Below are 6,448 nucleotides of genomic sequence, written 5' to 3'. Positions count from 1 at the left end.
CGTGAAAAGCGATTAGGGAGGAGTCGCGAAAACTACGACTCCCGTCATTCAAGGCGCGTCATTCCGAGTTCCGGGTTGGAATTTAAATCCCCTACACAGTTTAGGTGTAAAAGGTACTAAGCAAAAGAGAAAAAAGAAAAGGCTGTGAGAGAGTGGGCGAAAAGAAAGCCAACTGATGTAGAAAACAGGCTTAAAAGACCTTTAAAATTCAGGACATAGTTATCTTGATACCATTCCCACAGTGATTTAACAAACGGGAAATAGAAAACTTAGCCAGCCTAACAATCCAGGACAGATTAATTTTGATAATAAGAATGCCAAAAACAAAACGTCATAATGAGGGGCTAGAATGTAAGATTATGGAACCTATTTAGGACTGCAAGGGAGAAAACAGTAATAATATCAAGATTACAGGATCCTTGAATGAACTGGATGCTTTGCCCTTCCCAGATAGCTTCTTGCATTCATTTATTAAATTCTGCAAAACCAGCTTTATCCTGTAAATGAATAGATTTGAAAGACGTGCAGAACCAAATTATTTCGTTTTGGATAAAAAGCGACTGATAGCAGAAATTGAATTATCTGTTGAATATTACAGTATACCTCGTGAACTGTAAAAATTAAATAAAAAATCGTAATGAAATGTCCAAGCGTAGGTAATGGACTTATTTTGTAGGCAAAGTTCTTTGTAAAAGCTGTACCTAAAATAAGAATCAAATACGGTATTAATGATGTAAAAAACTACCACCAATCTTTTGTCTATGGAAACTATCATCAAGCCAATACAAAACTAGTTATCTGTATGAATGCCATATTTCAAATGATCATGGATATCACATACTGGCTTCCAGTGCTTATTTATTCCTGTCACTTATTCAGTAACTAAAGGATATTTTGTACCATTTTGTCTATTATTCCTCATATCATTTTTGACAGTAGTTTGATATATTCCTGTTTTATTGACTTATTCAACATCTTAAAGATTAGCAGTCCTGATCACATTGTGTCAACAACTAACCTGCACTAATTTTATTTTAAGATATATTGTTCAGGAAATATTTTTTGAAAATGATAAGCATTTAATGAAACAACAGCTTATCTCTGACACCTAATAGTTAAATTTTTGCTAAATTCTAAACACCATGAAACATAAAACCTATGATACGAAATTTCAGAATATACATATTTTATGTAAACGAGTAGGGAAAGATTAATCTGTGGAAAGCAAATAACAAAGCCTTTGTATTTCTGATATTTTCTGAAATTAGGATTTTTCCCTGATTTATAGAACTTACATTGAAAAGGGATTGTTAGGAATTGAATTGTGTCTTTTCAAAACTCATATGTTCTAATCCCAGGTATCTCCCAATGTGTCCATATTTGGAAAGAGGGTCATTTCATACCTAACTAGTTAAGATGAGGCCATACTGGAATAGGGTGGGCCCCTAATATATAACTAGCACCCTAATAAAAAGGGTAAATTTAGAAACAGACAGGCAGAACACCATGTGAACCTGAAGATGTGTCTATGAACCAAAGAAAGCCAAAGATTGCCAGCAAATCACCAGAAGCTAGGAGAGAAGCATCAAACAGATTCTTTTTCACAGTCCACAGAAAGAACCAATACTGCAGATTCCTTGGTCTCAGAGTTCTGGCCTCCTGAATTGAGACAATACATTTCTGCGGTTCAAAAAGTGTCTGGTCTGTGGTACTATGTTACGGCAACCCTCAGAAACCCATAATACAGGGGGGTGGCAGTTATCATTTGTGTTACCCTGCACTGCCTAGAAAAATGAGGAGTTTTATGTAAAGGTGTTAGGGGATATCTGGTAAACTTGACATTGTAATCCTAATAGCTGCCCATGCAATCGCCACTGCACGGCACATCTGCAAAGGACTCTCTGTTATCATTAAACACTGGCAGGGCTGGGGCAGCCTCCTCTACTACCAATGACTAAGGAGCCTGTTCAGAGAAACAAGGGGAACTCTTCCCTATTCACTTCCGTGTCTTTGCTCAGGCTCTCTTCTCCACACTTTTGCCTGACTCCTTATTCTTTAAGACTCAACCCAGACATTAACTCCTTTAGTAAGTCTTCCCCCAACACTTCAAGGCTGAATTAGTTCTATAGCTTCACAGAACAACAGATACCTATCATCATATCTTCATCGTTAACTCTCACCACATCGCAATAATTCTCTGTTCATGAATCTGCTTCTCCCAACCACTGTATTAGTCCCTTGCCAAGAGTATAGTAAGTAACTTGCACACTTCAATGGATACCCATTGAATATTTCTTAAACATTTTTTTAATCACCCTATTCTCCCAGTAGCCTACATTATCCTTGTCTCTTTAGATGTCCACTAAAATGTAGCAACCCCTTCAGGGTAGAAAAAAAGCTGTTGAAAAAACTTTAAAAACATTTCTTAGGCTAATATTAAAAATAAAAACAATACTTGAAAGCCCTTAAGTCTTAACTTGTTGAGAAGTAAATATGTATTTTGTTGCTCAAGAGGAAAAGAAAACTATATTTAACACATTAATAAGTTGAATCGGGTCACATGAATCTAAATATACAGTACAGCTAATGGCTCCAGTGACCTACACAGACCAAAATTGCTCTTGTTGTGACTAAAAGGCCTATATAACAAATTTCAAATTTCAAAGGCTTGAAATAATTAGAATGGTTTTGTGACAGTCTAGAAAGTAGACTTGCACAATCTCAGAAGCCTCTGAAGAAAGACTGTTTTACCAAGATGCTAGTCTCTGCTTGGTATTGGACTTTTCTAGCATCTCCCAAAATATTCCCCAGGATCTGATTCTGATGAGTCATTCTTTGACTAAAGCCAGTAAATGTAGACATAGCTGGATGACATAAACTATCATCATCCTGAGCTTGAAGATCTTTTTCATACCATAAATCATTTTCAAACAATTTTTCTGTTGTCAAATAAAGATAAATGCAAATATGTAAGGTGTGGAGAGGTGTTTGCTGACTTTGCATGCTGAGTTTGAGTAATCGGAGGCTCAGCTTTAGGAATAGCAGTTCTAATTCAGGAGTTACTTCAAATCTATATTCAGAACAAGCATTGCCTACAGCAAAAAAAAAAAAATTGTTTAATCATTGTGTAAATGAGTGCAGTAGGGGAGAATAGACATTGTAATTCCTTCCACGTAAGGTTTCGCAGGCTGGCTGGAACCTCTTCTAAGAACCATATCAGGAATACATATTAGAATACATATTTTCCATTGTAGATATGATATGGCTAATATTACTTTGGTTTCACTATTTTGGATGTGGTCATTATTTTGAGTTGATTAGATAGTCCCAGAGTAATCAAATCCATATAACTGTGAGCGATTTCAAGAGGTCACCTAGACTAGTCCCCAGCTCCAAGGTATGATTAACTGTAAAATACTCGAGCCAAATCAGTATCTATTTCACTCTTCCTAGAGATTTTCAGGATCAACATCCAAAATCTTGTGGTTAAAATGTAACTGCAAATTCTCGTATATCTAGCTTTAACCTCTTCTCCATTGGAGGCTTATTTCTAATTGTATAGTGCTCTATAAAGAACAATGCACTCCAGGAAATAAGCCATGATTCACTTATCCTGAGGGACTTTCAAAGAAACCACAGCATAGTCTGAGCAGTCAAAATAAGTTTTTATGAGGTCCTTATTTTAAAATGTGCATGCTTTTCTCAAGTATGGACCATCAAGTACCTGTATCTTTACTCAGAAACCATTTACTCTTACTTTATAGGAAACACAATCATGTTTTGGGATCTTATTTCCCAGCCCAGACCAATTAGACAAATCAAGTACAAGAGAGGAAAGGGAATTGAAGATGCTATACAGTGACTACAACAAGCAATACAATCATTGTATAGCAAAGAAAGGGACTGTATGAAGTAACTACAAGATTAGGAACGCACAACTGTTTTGAGCCCACTGAAATATCAGGACAATCAGTCCAACTGCACCTGAGACATCGCCGTATTACTACAGTATCATATAATTATGGTAGGGATGTCAGATTTAACATAAAAATATAAGATGCCCAGTTAAATTTGAATTTAAGATGAATAAGGAATGACTTGTACGAGTATATCCCAAATACCACCTGTTTCTGTTTGAAATCCACATTTTACTGGGTATTCTGTATTTTATCTGGCAACCCTAAATAAGATGGTGACCCCAAGTCATCAGTAAAGCACAAACTATGTTTAATATGCATTTCAGAAACTGTGTAATTAATAGGATATTGGAAAATGTTCCATTGATAGAATTTCAGATTAAGAAAATCAAAACTTTCAGTTGTCTGGAAAGTTAATTTATGTTAAATACTATAAGCCATGCATGTTCTATTCATCACAGAGTGCCAGGCATAAAATAAACCTTTAATAAACATTGGATGAGGGGCACCTGGGTGGCTCAGTTGGTTAAAGTTTCGACTCTTGATTTCAGCTCAGGTCACGATTTCAGGGTCCTGAGATCTAGCCCAGCATCAACCTCCAACATCAATGCGGACTCTGCCTCTCCCTTCGCATCCCTCTGCTTACTCTCTTAAATAAATAAATAAAATCCTTAAAAAACAAAACAAAACAAAAATCATTAAATGAACAGTGAAAAGCTTAACACACCGTCTTCCCAATGGTGGGGCACCTCACGCCCCTGAATTTTGTCCCTAGCAGTTGTCTGTTCTGTCGTCCTGCCTGAGTCCAAGCCTGATTCAGAGTTGGTGTCGCTGTCCATGTCCGACTCCCGTTCCCTCTTGTGCCTGTTGTCGTGGGTTTCCATGATGCTGCCGTGAACCTTCCCTGATGAGGTTTTTCAAGAGACTGAGATAGTACCTACATTTCCCCAACACTGGGGGCTTCCTCTGCAACCCCATTGTTATAAGGGTGAGTCAGGTGTGCGGTGTGAAGGAAATGAAGAAACGGGCCCCACTGCTCCCATGGGGAGCAGCTTTTCCAACCCCCTCCACTGATAACAAGCAACGACCTGGGAGCAATTATTGGTTACTTGCAGCCCTTGGGGCCTGTGTTAAGGCTAGGCGTTCACTGGGTGTCCAAGAAACTGCTAGATTACATCTGGACCTTGTGTCCCACAGTTATTCTTTGTCATCTGATTAGTCCAAGAAATTGTCCCCATCTTAAAGGACAGAGTCTGTACTCTTGACAGGATATACCTCTAAGAAGTGGGACATGGAATTGTCTGTGGGAACAAGATGAACAGGACAGGTTCCCACCCTCAAAGAAGCTTAACTTTCTACCTTATATGATTGAATAAAGATTCGTTTACAAAAATCCCATTTATCACAGTAGTTTAAAAAATAAAATACAATTTTCTGGAAAAAAATAAGTTATCTTCATTACCACTGGTCTGAAAACTAAAAGTCTATACATCACCAAATAGTATCTAACACACAGTAAACCCTTAGGAAGTGACGGCTACCATTATCATGCTAAGGCAAACTCTGAAGTCTCTTCAAGCCTGAAGTAGTGGAAGAGTTTCCAGAACCTTCTTGCCCAGAGACCAATCATAACAGCTGGGGTCCAGTTTCTGAGCCAACTTTCTTCTTCCTTCTATATACCACTGCAGAGGGAACTCAGATAAGATCTAGGTTCCAAATCAGTGTAGCTGGGATGCCTCACTTTAATCCCACTTATATGGGAGAGTTAGAGCCTAAGTAGGCAATATTTGGGAGGAATAGAAATATGATTTACAGTGACCCCACTATGGCCCAGGTGCTTTCTCAGCTTATCCTAACAAAAACCTAAGGTAGTGGGCGCCTGGGTGGCTCAGTGGGTTAAGCCGCTGCCTTCAGCTCAGGTCATGATCTCAGGGTCCTGGGATCGAGTCCCGCATCGGGCTCTCTGCTCAGCAGGGAGCCTGCTTCCCTCCCTCTCTCTGCCTGCCTCTCTGTCTACCTGTGATCTCTCTCTGTCAAATAAATAAATAAAAATCCTTAAAAATAAAAAAAAAAAATTTAAAAAAAAAAAAAAAAAAACCTAAGGTAGTAATGTTAGTGTCATTTTACTGTTGAACCTGTGGCTCATGCCTGAGGTCACACAGTCTTAAATGGGGCAGGGTTGGGACTATTACCTGAGTTTGTAAGATCCCAAAGCTGTGTTCTTGTATTCCGTGCTGTTGACTTGGGTAGCAAAGAAACATGGAGAGAAAGAGATGGGTTAATCTAAATTTTGCAAAGCATCATAATGGAAATAAGTAAGTGGTCAATCAAAAAAAATTTTTTAAAGGACAGTGTCAGCATATGTTCCAGAAGACGTCAAAGAATGTATCCTATGACAACCTTACTGTGTTTTGTTTCCTGGTGGAACCTGATACCTGAGTACCAAGCTTTAAAAGATTATTGCAGTATCACATTTCTGTTCTAAGGCAATTGTGAGTTCCCAAGGAGTATTATGGAATCACATGTGGCCC

The sequence above is a fragment of the Martes martes genome (assembly GCF_963455335.1).
Source record: "Martes martes genome assembly, chromosome: 6".
In the NCBI taxonomy this organism is placed as follows: Eukaryota; Metazoa; Chordata; class Mammalia; order Carnivora; family Mustelidae; genus Martes; species Martes martes.
Note: the sequence above shows the minus strand (reverse complement) of the source record.